Raw genomic sequence first — 22932 nt, 5'->3', positions numbered from 1 at the left:
TGTGCAGGGTTATTACATAGGGAACCGTGTGCCATGGTGGTTTGTTGCACAGATCATTCCATCACCTAGGTATTAAGCCCAGTATCCATTAGCTATTCTTCCTGATGCCCCAATAGGCCCCTCTGACAGGCCCCAGTGTGTGTTGCTCCCCCATCATGTGTCCATGTGTTCTTATCATTCAGCTCCCACTTATAAGTGAGAACATGTAGTTGTTTTTCTGTTCCTGCATTAATTTGTCGAGAATAATGGCTTCTAACTTCATCCATGTCCCTGCAAAGGACATGATCTCATTACTTTCTATGGCTGCATAGTATTCCATGGTGTATATGTGCCACATTTTCTTTATCCAGTCTATCATTGGTGGGAATTTAGGCTGATTCCTTGTCTTTGCTATTGTAAATAGTGTTGTAGTGAACACGCATGTGCATGTATCTTTATAACAGAATGATTTATATTCCTTGGGTATATACCCAGTAATGGGATCACTGGGCCAAATGGTATTTCTGCCTCTAGGTCCTTGAAGGGTCCTCACACATTCACAGTGATTGAACTAATTTACACTCCCACTAATGGTGTAAAAGTGTTCCTTTTTCTCCACAACATTGCCAGCATCTGTTGTGTTTTGACTTTTTAAAAATAGTCATTCTGACTGGTGTGAGATGGTATCTCATTGTGGTTTCAACTTGCATTTCTCTAATGATCAGTGATGTTGAGCTTTTTATTTATATGTTTGTCGTCTGCATGTATGTCTTCTTGATTTCTGACTTAATTTCATTATTTACCCAAGATTCTTGAAAGTTGCTTAAGCAGTGAGGCAGTAGCATCAACCATCCATTCATTGTCCTAAAGTTAGAACTGACCATCTTTGAATCTGCAGTGTTCAATATTTCCAGAACCTGGTAGTCCAAGATATATTTCAGTAGATGAATAAACAAGGAAATTTTATTAGTTAATGGGCTTCACTGCACAGCTTACTACTCTTTGGTGAAACTTTTCTGCTAGTGAAACAGAAATCATTGACACTTCAAAAGGCTTTCAAAAAGAAGGCTCTGGGTGATTATTGAGGGTATACTCAGGCAAGCCTTGCTGCAGACTGTCCCCCCACTTTTTAAAAATAAATAATCACTGAGTCCAGGCTTTTTGCTTAGTGGATGCTTCTTTAGGGATAATCTGGCAAAAGAATAAGCACGTCTTTGCCAAAGCATTCCCGTTGAAGAAGTGGGAGGAGCAAAATAGAATATTTAGGGAGAGCTGTGGCTTTGGGTTTGCAATTTTGAAGCCAGTTTTTATAAGAAAGAAGTCTTTATTTTTAACTCCAATATTAGCTCAGTGGGAAGAAATTTTCTTGCAATCTTGGGAAAATTCGCTGAAGTTCCCAAAGATTCTAAGAGAGTCTGGAACCAGGAGTTAAAAAACAAGAATGCTTGCTCAACTCCATACATTTATTAGCTGAACTTGGTCAATGCGCTTAAACTCTCTAAGCCTCAGTTTCTTCATATTTAAAGTGGAGATAAAATCATTCTTAATTCATAGTAAGATAATGTACGTGAGAGCATCTGGAGATGCAATCATGAAAACTAATGCTTATTACTTAAAACTGTGACCGTAAATGAGAGGTTAAAAATAAATTCTAAATTGTTAGTTTCCTAAAATTCAAAGTTTTAGATAGACAAGCATATTGAGTATTCAAATGCTTTTCCTTGCATATACCCCCATATAAACATATACACCTAAAGTGTATAACTATATTTTGAAGTCTAAGTGGCTCCCTCAAGTTTGCTAAAACTGTTTCGTGCTCTGGTAACTGGATCTTGGGTTATAAATGTTATTTTTCATGAGACCACTTTGCATATTTGGATAGAGGCAACTTTATAGGAATCTGCTTTCAAATGGATTTGAATGTTGACTAGAAACCAGAAGCAATAATTGTATCCTATTTGATATTGGGAAAAATTGAAAGCTGTGGGCATTCTGCACAGATTTCAGGCAGTAGTGGTTACATTTTAGAGTCTTTCTACAAATCTCTCCAAAAGAATACATGCCATGTTGCCAAGGCAATTTCCCTTATGCTGAGCACTTCCTATTTTTTAGTCCTGTGTTTAAAACAGTCAGATAAATTAGCCAGGGAATATTCCTGTTCCATTGATTAATGGTTTTACGTAGCCTGAAGGTCTTTACCACTAACTCTCATCCAGATGCCCATCATTACCTTTAACAGACAAGAGGTGTAAAGCAGTCTTTTTTTTTTTTTTTTTTACCCTAAAATCCTGTTCATATGAGCAGATTTTGCTGATGACAATACCAGGAATACTTAGCAACATTGAGGGAAAATTTTTCTTGGAGCTAGACATAAGAAAAAATTGGTTCTTGTGAGTGTAAAATGCATTTTCTCTTTTGGTTCTAAGATGTCCAAATTCCAAAACAGCAGTTGGGTGAAACAGTCCTTGGTAAGGTTTGATTTCTAACTCAAACAAGGGGGATGCTTCTTTTATTCCTTGTGATGACAAGGGAGAAAATCCACAGAAGTATACTGCCTCTGAATTTTTATAAGCTCCTTGATTTCAAAGAAAATTGACAAACCACTTTCAAGAGCCTTTACAACTAAATATATACTCTGGAAGTAGAAACCACATTTTATTTGCCTTCTTTTGTAAGTCTAGGTATCTAGAAAAGTATTATCATAATAATGAATATAATAAAGATATACCAGCTCTGTTATTACCAATTTTTAGTAAGAAATAATGCTATCACTTTCTCACTTTATTTCAGCAGGAAATGTCTGCATCTCAATTTTAATTTATATTTATATATACTTATATATTTATATAAAGATATAATATTTAGTTTATTTTGTACTTAAAAGTTATCCTTGGGAATTTTGGCAAACTCGTTAAACCTCAGTGTCAAGTGAACTTAATTAACACTCTTAGCACTTACCATACTTCTTTCTGGTTACAAGATTAAAAGCCAGTTGAGATGGACAACTGTGAGAGGTACATAAATCTTTTTAGAAAGATATTTTTAGCAATTATACTTACAGCTTTGCTACCAGCAGGTAATTTTTAGCTACCATTCACTTACCTAAGCTTATTTATTTCTGGTTCAAATATAATTTTCCAGCCTTAATGCAATGTTTAACGTAATACTACTACTTTAATGAAGCTGATAATGTTGGCAAATCGATTATATAAATATACTGTTTAAAAAATCCATTCTCTTTCATTCTGATTATATTTGGAGCCTGTAATGCGAACTGGCAATCTAGATAGGAGGAGTGTTCAGAGACAGATAATATGCTAACTTATCTAATATTCATAGAACTCTGTGGGGTATTAGAGGTTGTTCATAATGCCCCTAGGATTTTTCCCAGCCTGAAAGATTTAGATCTGACAAACTTCAATCTAACAAATATTTATTGAATACCTATTATATGGTATTATTATTAATAATAATTATTTTCTTTCTCTGATGAATTGGCTATATTATTATAAATGTTCTTTGTCTTTAGTAAGACTTTCTTTGTCCTAAATTCTACTTTGTCTGATATCAGTATAGCTGCTCCAGCTCTCTTAGGTTTACATTTGCATTCATTTTTAATGAAAAATGAATAGATTTTCAGAAACCTGTGGGACAGCACACCAATATATGTATAATGGAAGTACAGAGAAATAAAAACAAAAGAAATGGATAGAAAAATTATTTGAAAATATAAAGGCCCCAGACTTCCAAAAGCTGATGAAAAACAGTCATTTATACACTTGAAAAACTCAACAAACTTTAAGCAGGATAAACGCAAAGTGATCCACAACTACACATGTAGTATTCAAATGCTCAAAAGTGAAAGGCAAAGATAAAATCTTAGAAACAGCAAGAGAAAACCAACTTATCACAGAGAAGGTAACTACATAAGGTTAACATTTGACTTATAATTAGAAACAATAATGGCCACAGGCAATTGGAATAACATATCTAAAATGCTAAAAGAACTGATAACCAAGAATTTTGGATCCAGAAAAACAATCCTTCAAAATTCAAAGGGAAATAAAGACAATCCCAAGTAAACAAAAGACTGAATTGTTTTTTTAGCAGTCTTGACTTAGAAACATTTCCATTGATAGATTTCCAAGTTTACTTATGCTTTTTCTTGTCAACTCAAATCTACTGTTGAGCTGCTCTAGTGAATTTTTTTAATTAATAAAATTTTTAAGAGCAGTTTTAGGTTCATAGCATAACTAAATGAAAAGTACAAAGGGTTACCATATACTTCCTCCCCACCTAACACACACACAGGCCCTCCTCACACCTGCATTGACATCCCCAACTGAGTGGTAAATTTGTTACAACTGATGAACCTATATTGACACATCATTATCACTCAAAGTCCATAGTTAACAGTATAGTTCACTTTTATTGTTGAAAATTTTATGAGTTAGAAAGTATGAGTTAGTATTTTTTCTGCTTCTCTCTTCTGGAAGAGATTGTAGAGAATCGGTGTAATTTATTCATTAAATGATTGTTAGGATTCACCTGTGAACCCATCTGGGCCTGATGCTTTCTGTTTGGGAAGGTTATTATTGATTCAATTTCTTCAATAGATATAAGCCTATTCAGATTGTCTATTTTATATTCTTTGAGTTGTGGTACATTGTGTCTTTCAACAAAACAGTTCGTTTCACCTTGATTATAAAATTTGTCTGCGTAAAGTTATTCAGTATATTCTCTTATTATCTTTTTAATGACCATGAAATCAGTAGTGATGTTTCCTGTTTCTTTTCTAATATTAGCAATTTTCTCATCTTTTTTTCTTAGTTAGCCTAGCTAGAGGCTTATCAATTTTATTGATCTTTTCAAAAAGTAGCCAGGATTTTGTTGATTTTCTATATTGATTTTCTGTTTTCAATTTTCTTGATCTTCTGTAACTTTTACTTCTTTTTTTCTGCTTGCTTTGGTTTTAATTTGCCCTTCCTTTTCAAGTTTTCTAAAGTAGAAACTTAGATTATTGATTTTAGATGTTTCTTCATTTATATACATTCAGTGCTATGAATTTCCCTCTAAACACTGTGACTACTGAAGCTTATGAATTTTAATACATTGTATTTTCTATTCTTTTCTTTCTTTCTTTCTTTTTTTTTCTTTTTTGAGACAAGGTCTCATTTTGTCACCCAGGCTGGAGTGCAGTGGCATGATCAGTGCTCACTGTAGCCTTGACCTCCTGGGAAAATGTTCTTCCTGCCTCAGCCTTTCAAGTAGCTGGGACCACAGGCATGAGTCACCATGACTGCCTTTTTTTTTCTTTTATCTTTTTTTTTAGGAGATGGGATCTCCCTATATTGCCCAGGCTGGATAAAACATCATGTATTCAATTTCATTTAGTTCAAAATACTTTCCAATTTCTCTTCAGATTTCTTCTTTTACCCATGTGTTGTTTCATCTCCACGTATTTCATAATTTTCCAGCTCTCTTCCCATTATTGATTTCTAGTCTAATTATATTGTGGTGTAAGAGCAGACATTGTATCATTTCTATTCTTTTAAACTTGTTAAGGTTTGTTTTATGGCTTGGAATTTGGTCTATACTGGTGACTGTTTCATGTGAGTTTGAGAAGAACGTGTAATTTGCTGTCATTGAATGAAGTAGTCTATGGATGTGCATTATATCAGTTGTTTGATGGTTCCATGGAGTTCAAATATATCCTTACTGATTTTATGCCTGCTAGACCCATCCATTTTTGATAGAGGGGTGTTCAAGTCTCCAGCTACAATAGTGGATTCATTTATTTCTCCTTGCTATTCTATAGGATTTTACCCCCATGTATTTTGGCACTCTGTTTTTCAGCCCATACATATTAAGGATTGTTACATCTTCTCCAAGTATTGACTACTTTATTATTATATAATGCCTCTATTTATCTCTGATAATTTTTGTTGCTTTGATATCTACTCTGCCTGTAATTAATATAGCTACTCCCTCTTTCTTTTGATTAGTGTTATTACGATATATCTTTCTCCATTCACTTACTTTTTATCTATAGTTCTCTTTACATTTGAGGTGTTTTTCTTGTAGACAACATACAGTCATGTCTTGCTTTTTAATCTAGTTTACTTTGAAAATCTTGGCTATTGAATTGATGTATTTATACCATTGATATTTAAAGTGATTATTGATGTATTTACTACTTGGATTAATATCTGCCATATCTGTTACCATTTTCTAATTATTGTCTTGTTCTTTCATCCTAATTTTGTCTTCCACACTTTTTCTGCCTTTTTTGGTTTTAAGTAGCATTTTGTATTATTTATTTTCTTTGTTAATATATCAATTATACTTCTTCTTTTACTTTTTTGATGGTTGCCGTAGAATTTGCACTACACATTTACAACCAATCCAAATTCACTTTCAAATAACACTTCACCACTGCACAAGTAGTATAAGTATCTTATAACAAAGTATTCCCAATTCCTCCATGCAGTTTCTTGTATTACTCATTTCACTTATATATAATCATATGTATCTGTAATATGATTATATATATGATCCTTGATTTTCTGAAGTTTGAATTTTATATGCCTAGATGTAATTTATTGGGAGTAGGAGGATTTTCTGTTTGATTGTGTGTTTGTTTGTTTTGGCATTTATTCTGTTTGGTGTTCTCTGAGGTTCCTGGATCTGTGGTTTGTTGTCTGACATTAATTTGGGTGAAATCCTCAGTCATTTTGCTTCAAATATTGCTTCTGTTTCTTTCTCTGTTTTGTATCCTTCCGGAATTTCTATTATGCTTATGTTACACCTTTGTAGATGTCTCACATTTCTTAAATATTCTCTACTGCTTATTTTGTTTTGTTTTGTGTCATGTCTTTTTTTCTCTGTTTTTCAATTTTGGAAGTTTCTATTATTGTAACCTCAAACTAAGGGATTCTTTTCTCAGCCATGTAAGGTCTGCTAAAGAGCCCATCAAAAGCATTCTTAATTTCTTTACTATATTACCTCCAGCGTTCCATTTTTATTCTTTCCTAGAATTTATCTCTCTGCTTACATTATTCATCTGTCCTTGCATGTTGTCCAGTTTTTTCATTACAGCCTTTAGTATACTAATCATAATTCAAACATTTCCACCATATTTGACTCTGGTTATGATATTTGTTGAGTCCCTTCATACTGTATTTTTTTAATTTTTAGTATGTCTTGTCATTTTTTGTTTAAAATGACATAATGAACTAAGTAAAAGAGCTGCTTTGAATAGATCTTTGGTAATGTAGTGTTAAGGTATTGGGGAGGAAAGCATGCTTTATTCCTGTGATTAGGTTTCAGCATTTTGGTGATTTTGTCTATCTGGATTGTAAATTTCACCAGTGCTTCTCTGTTGTCCTCCTTACCCCCAATTTTAGGTGAGACAGGATGGCTAGAGGGTCTGGACTTGGGTATTTCCCTTTCCCCAGTTATGTTAGACCCTGATAAAACCCCAATAGGTTAGGCTCTGGTAAAGTAGTTTCTCCTGAGGGAAGCCTTTATTAAGAGGCACTGAATGCTCTAACTTCAAAATGATTCCTTTTCCTCTTCCCTGCCTGAAGCACTAGTAGCCTTTCTTCTAATATTCAATATGAAGGCCTCATAGAGCTTTTCGCGGTAAAACTCAGAAAAGTGTGGCAGCCCTATGACAGGTCCCCCTGGAGTTTATGACTCTCAGAGTTGTTCACATTGAGCCTTTAGCAATTCATCAATTATAGTTTAGGTTTTTCTACCCTGGCACTGGTTCCCAAGGAGGTATCTGCCCATTGGTTTTTGCTCTGATAATTGGTGATTCTTTGTGTCTAACTATCTCTAGTTTTGGGGGCAGTGATTTGCCTTGTAACTTAACTTCTCTGATAGATCTAACAATAGTAGTTGATTTGTCAGTTTGTTTAGCTTTTTATTTGTTGTTACAACAGAATGGCAACTTCTAAGCTGTTTATGTAGTAGGCCATCAGTCCCCAACTCTAGCAAATTTATTATTTCAGTTTTTGACTCCAAAATTTTCATGAGATTTTATTTTATAATTTCAATGTCTTTGTTAATATTTTCCATTTGATGTGTCATTGTTGTCATACTTTCCTTTAATTTTTTAAAATGGCTCTTTTAGTTCTTTGCACATATTTATGGCTGCTTTGATGTTTTTGTTAGCTAATTCCAACATCTAGAATGCCTGAGAAATAGCTTCTATTTATTGTCTACTTTCTTATTTATGGATCATCATGCTTTCCTTTTTTTGCATGTCTCCTATATTTTTTTAAAAACTCTAACATATAAGATAAAAGCAATTAGAGATTCTGATTTGCCCTCTTCTCTCTTACCGGCTCCAGATTTTGGGGGTTTTTATATGTTAGTTTAGTCACATGCTATATCTGTAGATTCTGTTTCCCCTGCAATATATAGCTACTGATATCTCTGATGAGTCTATCTGTTGTTGTTGTTGATGTCTGGCATTGTAGCAGTGCCTTCAGATCAGTGTAGTTAGATGGTGAGCCAGTGATTGGTGAAAGGTTTTGCTGAAACACCTTGAGCCAGTAAGCCTTCCATCCTTCACCAATGGATTTGTGAGTGGGCCAGGGAATGTGTTTACATTCAAGCAGCTTACAACTTGGCCTGAGATTTTATTTTCGAATAGGCCTTCCTTTTCCTATCTCCTGTGCATTTGTGCAAGGTCTCACATTCAGACAGGGATGTGTTGATTGCTAGGGCCTTCTGTAGTCCCCTGAGGATATGCATGACCTTTCATACGCACTCAAACTTCCAGTCTGCCATGGAAATATAGGAGCTCTCGAAGCCTAACATAACTCTCTAAGTACCCAAATTGTTCTGTTAATTTCTGGCTACTGTAGACAGCATGTTGACTGCACCAGCCAGTATTGTAACCTTAGACTACTTCCATTTTTGCTTTCTCTGATGTTTGCCACAGAAATCACTATTGTTTTCAACAACTATGCATGGGATTTTCCCACATTCTGCCCCAAATGAAGTTGGTCCCCTCTGGCAGAAAAGCTGATGGTTTTCATAGCATTTTCTGCTGGTAGAACTACTGTACCCACAGAATTTTGTGGGATGGGGAGAGATGGGGCAATGTGCAGCCCCAGACTGGAACAACACAGAATCTCACCGTTGTTAACTAACATTCAGCAGTTGTTTTTTTTTTAATCAATCATTTTTAATCAATCATTTTGCTATATGTCCTTAGTCAGTTTTCAAAGTCCAGAAATGGCTATTGTTGACAATTTCCACCCAGTTTTAAAGTTGTTCTTTGGGGACAGGATTTGCTGAGTTCCCTATTCCACCATTCTATAATAATAATGAACAGTGTAATAATAACATTTATCATGTGCTAGACTACTGTTCCAAGTGTTTTACTAATTTATTTAATTTACACTAATTTACTAATTCATTTAATTTACACTAATTTACTAATTCATTTAACCTTCACAACCCTTGATATTCGTTTTAACCCCACTTACAGTTGAGAAAACTCAGGCAGATATATCACAGCTCTTAATTGGCAGAGTCAAACGTAGGAAATGTTTCTAGAGTATGAGCAGTTGAGAACTGTGCTTTGCTTCTTACTTCATTTATAATCCCTAACAACCTTATTGAAGTAAGTATGACTAGTATCATAGTTTACTGAGGAGGAACTCAGGCTATGTAACTTTTCTAAAGTCACAAAAATTAATAAGAGGCCAATTTAGGATTAGCTTACATGTCTGACTGAATCCAAAGCTTGAGCTGATATTTAACACAGCCTGATAATATAATCAGAGCAAAAAGAATCTACAGAAGTACTCTATAAACACAGAGAAACAGCATTAGCAGAGCCTGGCCTGTCTATGTGTGTGCATGCATATGTGTGTATGAGAGTGTGTAGGAGGACTAGAGAAAGAAAGGCAGGGTTTGTGGTGGTATTAGATGGAAGGAGAGGAGAATCATGGAAGATTTTTTAAAGGCTGAGTAGGAATTATACAGAGAAAACTTGGCAAGCGAAATGATCCTAAGCAGAAGATCATTAAGAAAAAGAAGAGTATAATGAAAATATAATTTTAGTTTTCTTCCATCTCTTCTCCCTGTCCTACCAACTGCTTTCAATCCTTGATGCTTTTTGCTAAAACTTTGTTGTCTGATTAACATTTGTTTACTATATTAAAAGTGTATCTGTAGTTTAGTTAATACAACGCAAGTGAAAATTTTTCTGGTACCCTTTTGAGTCTTCCTGTTCCAAGAAGATACAAAGAAAAGAAAAGAAAAGAAAAGAGAGAGAGTGAACAAGCAAGCAAGCAGTGGTGAGCTATGCTTAAGCATGCACTGTTAGAAACTTATCCTATCAGTGTCCTAGTTCATGCTGTGACAGGATACTTAAAGGTCAACAAAGAAAGGTGTCCAGAGATAGAGAAATTCTATCTCTGGGACTTCTAGAGATAGAATTGGTGCATACAACTCAGAGTCCAGAACGCCTTAACCTGACTAGCTATTATAATAATCACAACTTCAGTATGTGTGACCCCTTTCAAACTCCTGGATCAAGTCTGAGAAATACTAATAGATATGTAGAAATTTCTACATTTTTCTTTGAAAAATATATTGCTTATACTTTTTTGTCACTTTAGACTTCTAAGTTAATTGAATCTAACAGAGAAAAACAGGGTAAGTCAAGTCTTCTGTATGAATATTGAACACAACTTCCCCGTGCATATACGTATGTGTATATGTGTATACATACATATACATGCACTAAGCGGTAAAGCTTATATGTTATATATGAAATATGCTTATCTATAATTATATGTAAATATATATTATATAAGCTTTACTGCTTAGCATATAGTAAATCTTCAGAAATATTAACTACAATTATTTAAGTTTTTTTCTAGGTCTGCTATTGGCATATTTAATTTCTGCCTCTTCATCTTTCTTAAAAGAGAACAGTGTGGCATGTATGTACATGTCTGCTAGGGGGAGGGGGATAGTAAGTGGAGGAAACTGATGGCTATTGCTTGCAGGAAATTTTTTAAAATATCAAAATATATACAGTCATTATAAGAATCCAATGCAATGATGTATGTGAAAATAGTATGAAAATTAATAATACTGTTATTAGCATAGTCTAAAAATGTTAGATATAAACAACTTTAAACCTTACAATTTCTATGTTATCAGCTGGGTTGGACATGGGGTAGGGGGCAAAACCTATTAATAAGCAGTCCTTGTCACGGTCCTAAAGTACTTTGAAAAAGGTGAAATAAAAATAAAGCAGCAGAATGCTTTCCCTTAGTAGCTGATCTGGAAATATTGGTGTGACCTTTGTTGTAACAAGCAGCCTGGAGCATTTTTCCAAAATCACAGAACTTCAGATGAAGGAGCAGGGCGATGTGGCTCTATAGCTCTTTTTCCAAGGTTGTGAAGATAGTGATGTGCTTTTTAGATGGGATGAAAAGAGATTATATGAGATAGCAAAGAAGGTGGGGGTAGTCACTCAATAAATATTTGTTGATTGATGAATTGATCTTGAAAGCTGCTGAAAGGGTGACCTATATTTAGATGAAAAGGGATACAGCTCATTGTTAGCAGGATTTGAAGTAAAATGATTAGAGAGAAATTAAGGCAGTTTACTCCTTTGGAAAGTGACAGTGGTAGGATTTTTGAATAAAAGGGATTTTAAAGATATACAGCAAGTAAAAAAACTCTTAGCATAAGAGTCAATCCATTTATTTCTTCAATAGCAATTTATAATGCGGCTACCATGGGCAAATATAAGTTCAATTACAATAGGTGTCATCAAAGAAACACAAATCTAAAAGATAGTGCCCCATCTGTGCAAGAGGACAGTATGTCAGGGAAGAGAAATGACAATACAAGAAGCTGGCAAGAGGAAGACCACAAGTATAGTAAGAGAGGTGCTCTGCTATGTATGACCAGAAAGAAAAATTAGTGTTTTAATATCAGATACTGGATTCAGACACTAGATATTTCCATTTCTTTCTCCATCCTTATAGGCACTCGTTTGCTAATTTTGTTCAACAAACTTATATTGAGCATATACTTTCCGTCACTAAGTAACGATGAGGATGAACAAGATTCTCCTAGTTTCATGCTTCTTATGAATGCATAACCTTGAAAAAATTGTTTACCTTCGAAACTAGCTTCTTTAATAGTAAAATCAATATTAAAATGCTAAGCTCTCAAAATTGTTATAATTATTAGATGAACTTAAGGTAGTGTCTGGCATGTACTACATATTTAACAAAATGCAGTAGTAGCAATAGTAGCAGCAGTAGTAATAGTTATCATTTTTATTATTATTAGCATTTTTCTGGGGATAACAGAGTTATGATTTCCAAGGTATCGATAAGAAAAATATTTTTGATTTAATGGACAAGACAGTCTTTGGTTGGTAAAAATGGAAGCTTGCCACACCCCCAGTAGAACGCAGCTCCGTAAAGGCAGAGGCCGTGTTTTGTTTACCACTATAGCCCTAGGACCTAACCTAATACATGGGAAATTTTAGGCATTCAAAAATATTTTTCTGCATTAATTAGAATTTTAATGAACATAGATTGAATTAAGGTATTTAAGGCAGCGTATGTGGCATTTGTAAAGATACCAAAGGGAGGAGGTGTTCAGCACAATTGCTTGGCTAGAAAATGTTTTTGAAGATGAGAAACAGGGTATTTAGGTAGAAAGGTTGGGGACAGGTGGTGGACGGCATGAAATGTTCTCTGGGGATTAAAAAATTATTGCAGCTACTTGAGCAGCAGAATTCCATGATGAAACATTTTAGGAAAATAAACCTCAAAGGATATGAAGAATAGATTGATGTTGAAAATCAATAGGGGAATAAATATTTTTAGGAAGTTATACCAATGTTCTTAAGAAAGTGATAATTTGGACATGAAATAGGATGGTGGGAATTGATAACAAATGTAAAGAATGTATATGACAAAAAAAAAATCTCCTTAACAGAGATATAAAGTAGACTGGTAGACTGAAGGAAATTATGGTTACAATTAGGCAAGAGGATCAGTTCTGTTTTAGATGTATTGAGACCAGGGCAATACTTAAGTATTTACTCAGAAAAAAAAAAAAGCGGGGGGTGGGAGGTGAAGTGACAACTCAGGTAGATTATAAAAACAACAAGCGACAGAGCTTGGCAAATATTAATATCTGGCACGAGTAAAATAAATGATCGTCACTGCTGTGGACAGAGCAGTAGGGAGGAAACTAGCAAGGATAGAACCTGTGATGGAAGAGAAGGGAAGGGAAGGGAACTTGCAAGTGGTGGGTGGTCACTCCAGTGCCAAATACTATATGAAAGCCAGGGCGAATGAAGACTGGGAAAGATCATTGTATTTAAATGTGAAAAGGTTTTTGTTGATTATTTTGGGTTCAACTTTTGTATAATAGTGGAACACAAAACAAAAACTGCAGAGGACTGAGGAGAGAGAGGGGATGAAGTGGAGAACACTGATATTTTCCCTCATGATACAGTCATATTATACCCAAGTAAAAGAAAATATTCTTGACTATCTGGATAGATCACCATATTTGTAAAGTCTCGTCTTTTGGCTTAGCACTCAGTTTTTATTTCCCTAAATATTTTGGCTATGTGCTTTGAGTTCTTGATTCTTTTGGACACTTGCTGGCAAATGACCACATGATTTGCATAGACAGGTGGTGAGGTGAGAGAGGAGATTTGTTGGAGGAAAAACCTTGTGTATCATGATGCCTTACAATCATTGATCAATTGTGTTCTTAAAGCCATTTACTGTTCTCAGAGAGCATGTACAAACTCATGAAATATTTAAACCCAAAGAACAAAACAGCCTGCATCAGGCTGGAGCCAAGTGAATGCATTAAAACCACCTGTTATTCTCCATCCTGCACATGGTGCAAAACAAGGGAGCAAAGCTGAGAGAAAATGGGCTCCTTCCAAATCAGGGGCAAATCCAGTTTTGCACATGCTAAGTAACTATATTTGTTCCTTTGTTACAAAAGCCTTTAATCAAGACAATTTTGTATATAGAAAATAATTATTTTATACATATAAGAACCCTAAGCTATTTTTCTTTTTTTCTTCTGACAGAAATACTGATAAAAATTTATTACACTTTTATAGCTAATAGTTACTAATTACAAAAAAACCTGTGCTTTCTAATTAAAATTAAAAAAACATAATAGTTATTAAGTCTATGGTTATTTTTCTAGACCCAAAGTTGTGTGTGTTATAAATACTTCATAACAAAGGCAGATAACATTTTTTAAAAGAAAGTTATTTAAGGGCCTTGCACAGTGGCTTACAGCTGTAATCCCAGCACCTTGGGAGGCCAAGGCGGTTGGATCACCTAAGGTAGGAGTTCAAGACCAGCCTGGCCAAAATGGCAAAACCTCGCCTCTACTAGAAATACAAAAATTGGCTGGGCATGGTGGCAGGTGTCTGTAATCCCAGCTACTTGGGAGGCTGAGGCAGGAGAATTGGTTGAACTTGGGAGGTGGAGGTTGCAGTGAGCCGAGATTGCACCACTGTACTCCAGCCTGGGCAACAGAGCAAGACTCCACCTCATAAAAAAATAAATAAATAAATAAGTACGAAGAATGGAACAAATTATAGTATACTGATTTAATTTTTTTATGTGGTAGAAGCTATAATTTAGCATTTGCTGAGCTCAGAAGTTTTTTTAATTAAGATTAGAAATTTTAACTTGAAATTAGAGTTTACTGGTAGAACAAATTCAGGTGAATAATAGGAATAGTGGTCTTACCAAACTCAGAATCTTAACTAAGAATATCAATAATTGTTTTTATAGCTTGTGAGTGTTTATTTAAAAGAAAGGAATAATGAACTATGATGAGTTTTTTATAATACTGCATATTTTAAACCAGTCTCATTATAACTTCACAGTATTCATAAAATAACTAGATGTATACTTTACATTAAAACAGGTTCTCAACAAGGCTTAAGCAGAAAATCTTTTGCTTACTACTAAGTGTTTAAATAAGTAATTTTGACACTTACACAAATGTGTGTAATTCATAACAAAGATGGATTCTAACAGCTTGTAAGTGCAGAACTGTTATGGAATCCAGGTCTTTTAGATTCTAGAATCTAAGCTTTTAATTTCTGTGTGATAATGTCTCATAACTTGAAAAAGGGGCCTGTTTTGGGTCACTATCTTTAGTGAAGATAGTCTAGGAGAAGGGACATTAGTTAAAGAAGGTGATGGACAATCTAGTTGTATTAATGCAAGCCTCGGGCTCTTGTAATGTGTCTTGTCCTATTTAGAGCTTATATTCTGATGGAATGCCTTTCACTTTTTCAGCACTCAACTGATTTTCATATATTCAGCAGAGAAAAATTTGACCCAGCAATCCCAATACTGGGCATCTACCCAAAGCAAATAAATCACCATATCAAAAAGATACCTGCACTCATCTATTTATTGCGGCTCTATTCACAATAGCAAAGATGTGGAATTAACCTCAGTGTCCATCAGTGGATGATTGGATAAAGAAAATTTGGTACATGTATGCAATGGAATACTATTCAGCCATAAAAAAGAATGAAATAATGCCTTTTGCAGCAGTAAGGACAGAACTGGAGGCCATTATCTTAAGTAAAATAGCTCAGAAACAGAGTCAAAATACCACATATTCTCACTTATAAGTGGGAGCTATATAATGTATGGAATAATAAACATTAGAGACTTTGGAAGGATGAGAAGGTGGGGATAGAATGAGGGATAAGAAATTACCCAATAGATACAATGTACCTTAGGTGATCCTTACACTAAAAGCCCAGACTTCACCACTAAGCAATATATCCATGTAACAAAACTGCACTTATACCTCTTAAATTTATACAAATGTTTAAAATGTAGTGAAGTATGATAAAAAGATGGAAATAAAGAACATCAGCCTCCTCAAGTTTTTTCTTTTGGATTGAAATATAGCAAAACTTTCTTACCTTTTTTTCCTTTTTAGAGAGAAGCAGCTACTTATTCTTTCCCCCCAGAAACCTGAGATCTTTGAGGAGTAGAAATGGAAAACATGCTAATAGTAATGTCCTTGAGTGGAGCCAAGTTGGAAAGTGATACTACTATTTAGTTTCCTCCCTGTTGAGGCCTTTTATAGATTAAAGAGAAGAGATAAGACAGAGATATTCAGTGGTCAGAGAGATACCACCTGGCAAAATTATGGGTTGCCAGCTAGGATCTTTAGAATAAAAAGTAATAGAAAAATCGCAATAACTATTGGTCAGGTGCAGTAGATGGGAAGAAAAGCCCTGTTGCTAGAAGGTCAGAGCTGGGAGGGACCTCAGAGGTTATCTGTCTGCATGAGAAAATTAAAGCATCATGACAAGCCCAAGGTTACACCTAGCATGTGAAATCACAGACTCAAAAGTACAATGCAAGCATTTGGACTCTAAGGCCAGTGCTCGTTCCAGTAGAACATTCTGAAGATGTGGTTAATATTGCTGCCTCTGCTTCGATAGGCCTGCACATTCTCATGAACACCTGCCTATGAATATACTCAGCTCATCCCATCTCCTCTATGAAAACGTTTCTGACTCACTGCCGGTAAAATCACCTATTACCTCCTTTATGTCACCTCTGCAGCTGCTGCAGTCTATAGACATCTACCATAGCACTGGTATAGCTTTGTTACATGTTCCCATTCAGTTGTCTCTATCTGCTAGACTGAGTTATTTGAGGGCAGGAACCATATTTCACCCATCTTTGTATCTCCAGTGCTTATCATTATACCTAGTACATGGTAGGTACTAAGTATTAATGTATTCAATTGATGTTTTAATTTATTCAGTATTTAAGTTGGAAATTATTTTAAAAATTTGCAAAAGTTTCCTGAGATAGGAGGATAAATTCAAGCCATATTTCATGGGGAAGGGCAGCTGTTGTTAGGGGCTGCCCATACTTATGTAAAGATATGGTTTAAACACAACTCAAGTTTTAGAGTTCATAGGTGACTTGGGTCTAAAGATTTTTTTGGAGACCTACTATGAACAAGGCATGGTTCCAGAAGGTACAAGGGCAAAAAAAGGATAATATACAACCTGTGCTCTCATGAAGATGAGGATGTAGGAAATGCTATGAGAATAGCCTTAAGAAAGTGAGTGCCGACAGCAGAGCAACATAATGATCAATACTGGGCAAGGGAATATTTTTTTAAAATGAAGAGTGAGTTTACAGAAGATTGGGAGAAAGTTTAGTTGAGATTTTTTTTTTTTTTTAAGACTCTGTTGCCCGGGCTGAAGTGCAGTGGTGTGAACTCAGCTCACTGCAACCTCTGCCTCCCAGCTTCAAGCCATTCTCGTGCCTCAGCCTCCAGAGTAGCTGGAACTACAGGCATGAGCCATGATGCCCAGCTAATTTTTGTATTTTTAGTAGAGACGGGGTTTTATCATGTTGGCTATGCTGATCACAAACTCCTGACTTCAGGCGATCCACCTGCCTCGGTCTCCCAAAGTGCTGAGATTATATGGTTGAGCCACCACGCATGGCTAAAATAATATTTTGAGTGAAGGCCACATTTACATAATTTGAGAACAAAAACTAAGGTGATTCCTACACACAAGGCAGTGTATCTTAGATTGGTTCAAGAAAAAGATGTTTGAGTTAGGAAAGGCTTTTAGTGGATTTTATAGAAAAAGACAAATTTGTTTGCTTAAGTTATGTATTACTGAAGAAATTAGCAAACATTCAGTATTTGATAAAATAAATTTTGTGACCCTTATAGATTTGTATCCAGAGCTAATAATAATAGCTCTCATTATTGAAGACCTGCTTTGTGCCGGACAGTTAACATGTGTAGTATTATTTATTCCTACCAAGAATTTTATGAAGTAGGAACTGAGAAGACAATTGTTTGGGATTTTAGCTGAAATTTCTTTAATCACTTAAGATGTGTGATAATTCATATAAATTACCTAATTCAATCCTTGCAATAACCATAGGAGAATCAACTATTGTTTGTACCATTCTGCACATAAAGAAATTGAAGTTTTAAGAGATTAAGAAAGTTGTCCAAACTCACACTCATCAAAAATGTTGGAAAGGGGATTCAAATCCGTCTTTTCTTACTCTGGAAGCCATGTTTTTACCTACCGAGTATCATAGTGTATATAGGGTCAAGTGTAAAGAGCAGTAATGCATCATGACATATTTACTATAACAGATACTCCAAAAGAAGGCAAGGATGAATATTGGCAAGGCACTAAAAAAGAGGAATGCAAATGAGTGTGTGTGTGTGTGTGTGTGTGGATTTGCTGCGGCATTTGATGATGGTGTGACCCTGTAATTCAGGGCTTCTGAGAGGAGCCAGTCTCAGAGATGAGGATAAATAAACAAGGAATGGTAAAAGGCCTGGGCCCAGTAGCCATGGCATCCCCATTAGCAACCAAGGTCTTCTTTGAGTGGATCAGGTTTAAGCCATCTAAAAATCTCATGTATTGATTCATTGATTCATCTACTTATTCACTACATAGTCATCATTGCTAGCCACTGTGATATATGATGCATCTGTGGATGAAGCAAAGTGGCATTGCCCCACGTTACTCTGGAAGTGACAAGAGGCCATAAGAACTGGTGGTCCCAGTTTGCGTGATAATCACTTTCCTCCCAAAGTTCAATTGTAGTGCTAGATGCTAAAACAATAATAATCAGAGGTATACCTTGTTTACTATATCATGATTACTTATAATAAGGAGAATTAGTACATCTTCTATCATATTCTCTACTACTGACTTAATCTATGTAAACGACAAATAGTAAATAGATCTGCACATACCTTGCATGTGGCAATAGTGGCACTGCAGATTTAGTCTACCTCTATATTTTAAATATTAGATATCACACTTGTATGAGGACTTAATATATTTGTGGTTTGGTGCCCCTTTAAAGGTTATGTGTTTCTTTAGAATATGGCTATATCTTAAAATATTTTCTCAGTATCTGTCACCGTTCTTGGCACTTTATGCATGCTTAATAATTGCTCTTTGGGTAGAATTGTGTTTAGTCTAAAAAAGTGAAGGCTTTGATATCCTTGTTTCAGCACTTGTTGTAATATGTGAGACAGGGACATGTGAAAATTTATTTATCTTGGGCCAGCCATGGTGGCTCACACCTGTAATCCCAGCACTTTGGGTGGCCAAGGTGGGCAGATCACCTGAGGTCAGAAGTTTGAGACCAGCCTGGTCAACATGGTGAAACGTCATCCTTACTAAATATACAAAATTAGCTGGGCATGGTGGTGCATGCCTGTAATCCCAGCTACTTGGGAGGCTGAGGCAGAAGAATCACTTAAACCTGGGATGCGGAGTTTGCAGTGAGCCAAGATCACACCACTGTACCCCAGCCTGGTTGACAAGACTGAAACTCCGTCTCAAAAAAAAAAAAAAAATTATTCATTTTGGAGTTTAGTATATCCTTAGCCTTAATGAAACTACAAAAGTGGCAAAGAACAAACAAAAAAAATCAGAGCAATTATTATTTAAGATTCCAATGAAACAACATTAAAATATGGATAGTTCACATTTGTTATTTATGGAGAACTCTTTTCAGGAGATAAAAATATATCTCAAAATCAAATTATATCATCATCCAGGCAAGTGGTTACTATGTCACTAAAGTAGAAAAAAAAGGCAGTAAAATTACCTAAAAGCTGTTGGAGAAAAACAAATATTTAATGCATTCAACATTCATTAAATTAGAGCTTTAAATACCAAGTTTAAATTTGAGTGGGCTGTGGGTCACTCTCTTTACTTAACTGTCATATGATTCTAGGAAGGCTACATGCCCAGAACAGTACAGGACAATGTGTGATATTAGTTTGATTTTCCGGCCACCAGAGAAATCTACCAGCTGTCACCACAGAACCATAAAGTTCATAAAAATCAAGTATCTGAAACACACACACACCATATACACACACACACACACGTTTCTCAAACACTGAAAAGTTTAATCTATTTGACTGACTCTCCAAGTCTATGAAAATATCAATCCTCTTATTTTTCTAGTTCTCAAAGTGGAGAGGAGGCCGTGACAGTTAGGGCTAGAACTGGAATAACAGAGCCCCCAGCTGTGAAGTTCTCCAGGCCCCAAACTATCAGTAGCATAAAACATGACCAAGGTACTTAAATATTACTGTAAGTGTTTCTGTACAAGAAAAAAATGGATTCAGCAGAACTCTTTTCAGGAAAAGAACTTCATGAATTGAAAATCGTGTCGATAACCTGATCGGGAATACAATGAGACACCAAGGAAAGTTCAAACAGCAATTGATTGTTTGCAAACCAACCAAAAATAATGGGAGCCATTTACAACAGTTTTGGTTTTGCTGAGTGAGGATACACAAGATTATAGTTAGGGGTGAATTACTGTAGATACCTCTTGGTGTTTCATCACTCAGTAAGCAACCACACCACTCTAGAGAGTTTATTTAGAAATAAAGTTGAAATAAGTATTTAAATATTTATTTAATACTGTACTGGTATACTGGTTTGAAAAGGCACTAAATTTTCACAAATTAAGATGGAGGTATAATTTTTGGGTTTTTTTTTCTGCTTTTTTTTTTTTTTTTTTTAGACAGAGTCTCACTCTGTCACTAGGCTGGAGCACAGTGGCACGATCTAGGCTCACTGCAACCTCTGCCTCCCAGGTTCAAGTCATTCCCCTGCCTCAGGTGCATGTTACCACGCCCAGATAATTTTTTGTATTTTAGTAGAGACAGGGTTTCACCATGTTGACCAGGATGTTATCGATCTCCTGACCTTGTGATCTGCCTGCTTCTGCCTCCCAAAGTACTGGAATTATAGGCATGAGCCACTGCACCAGGCCCTATGGGGGTATTGTTAAGTTCTTTTGTTCTGTCTTATTCTTTCCCTCAAGATATTTGCCTTTTCTTGTCTTAGGAGTCCTTTGGCAGAACATAGACCACGCTCTCCTTGTAATGAGAGCATAGAGATTAGGGCCTTTCCATTGTCTTTTCTGAACTCCCTCACTGGCTCCTATGATTCCATGCTTTAAATGCTCCTCAGGTAAAGGTTGAAATGATGCCTCACCTACGCTAAAAACCCTTCATGCTTCTATAAGTTCACCAAAGCTTGTGGTAGACATGGGATGCTTTGTCGTTGTTGTTGTTTGTTTTGTTTTTGAGTCGGGGTCTTGCTCTTTCACCCAGGCTGGAGTGTAGTGGTGCGATCTCGGCTCACTGTAACCTCCACCTCCCAGGTTCAAGCAATTCTTCTGCCTCAGCCTCCAGTGTAGCTGCAACTACAGGCACGCGCCACTATGCCCAGCTAATTTTTGTATTTTTACTAGAGACGGGGTTTCACCATATTGGCCAGGCTGGTCTTGAACTCCTGACTTTGTGATCTGCCTTCATCAGCCTCCCAAAGTGCTGGGATTACAGGTGTGAGCCACCGGGCTGGGATGCTTTGTTTTAAAAGAAAAGTTACATTCCAACCTTGATGGCATCTTCCCTCCTTATGAAAAGAACCTGGATACTGTTGAATTAGACAAATGATATTATTTTCTTTAGTTGAAAATGAAAGACCCATGAGGTAAATATAAGCCTGCAATAGTTTATGTAGCTGACTGGGGAACTTTGGAATACCAATTAGGCTATGCATATGTAATATTTCTAAAACTCTAAGAGTCAGCATTTATGATCCTAGAAATGTTAAGCATAGGTTTTGATAGGCCACAACTATGCAATGGATGCCACTAAAATATTCCTGTCTTTTAAGCACTTTCTAACAGAATTTCTTTGACTCTGAACCTTTAGACATTTATTATTAGAGGCGTGTTTTTCTCTCTTGGAAGTTATTTTTTCTTCCCGGTTTGCAGCACTTTAATAATGCGAAGTGATTCACTCTACAGAAGCACTGAAGCAAAGAAAAGCCTCATGGAGCCATACTGAGGGAATGAAAACATATCTCGTTAATTCAGCCTTCCCCTTTTGTCCTCTTCCTATCGATCAGAGAAAATTATTTTAAAAATCATTCATTTGGAAACATACATATACAAGGAGTTTGAAATCTGTGTGTGTGTGTGTGTGTGTGTGTGTGTTGTATTTTTGCATATACAAAACAAAACCCTCTAGAAAGCTACTGAAGCTTTCTGACATCATCAAGTTCTTTTCTGTGAGTCATTAAGTTGCTGAAGCCTAGAAAATCAAATTTAGTTTAGGGCTGCTTGATAATGTAGTAAAACAGTAAATTGTGATTCACCAATTAGTTCATGTAATTAGAAAATCAAAAACAAACTCTGAGTGGGTGGTGGACACACCTAAGTAAAGTCCATTGTCATTGTCATTCTATGTGTTCACTTGTTATAATTTTAATAACACCTTTAGGTGATGATACTACATTCAAATATTTTTGTGAAAGAGAATCCACAAATATCTGTGTTTATAAATTACACAAGTAAATTAATTACTTAGTTCAGTCACTCATTCGTTCACTATCTTTTCCTTCATTATTTTCTTTCCAGGCTCTGTGTTAGGTCTATCTGGGCCTTGCTTGCATAGAACTCTCATTCCCTGTGTGTAAATTCTTCAAAGATAGAAAAGTAAATGTAAGTTAGAATCCTACAAAAAGGATGGCTTTATAGTTAAAATGTAGTCCTTCTGGCTGCTTCCTAAATTCCAATGATGTTGTCAGGACACGTATCAGAAATAAGAAACAACCAGTTTGAGAATTTTCTTGCTTAGAGGTTTTGTGTGGTTGAGAAGAATTATGTGATAAATAAAAATGAGAAAGGAATAGCTTTTAGATTATTTTAAACGAACGTTTCATACGACCTCTGTGCACATTTGTGGAAATCTAAGGTGTCTGGCTGTATTTAAAATGTATTTCTCTCCGTAAATTCAAATCAATACAAGGATTGGTTGGATGGTTGAAAC

At 35.6% G+C, this 22932-nt stretch overlaps 1 protein-coding gene across 5 annotated transcripts in view; it reads left to right on the top strand.

Annotated features, from left to right (window-relative positions):
• The window catches only part of DLG2 (discs, large homolog 2 (Drosophila)), a 916021-nt gene that overhangs the window by 127417 nt on the left and 765672 nt on the right, over positions 1 to 22932 (top strand). The gene's annotated exons all lie outside the window — the stretch shown is intronic.

This window comes from Mandrillus leucophaeus, unplaced genomic scaffold (genome assembly GCF_000951045.1).
Source record: "Mandrillus leucophaeus isolate KB7577 unplaced genomic scaffold, Mleu.le_1.0 Scaffold512, whole genome shotgun sequence".
Taxonomy (NCBI): domain Eukaryota; kingdom Metazoa; phylum Chordata; class Mammalia; order Primates; family Cercopithecidae; genus Mandrillus; species Mandrillus leucophaeus.
This window is presented reverse-complemented; position numbering and strand designations above follow the sequence as displayed.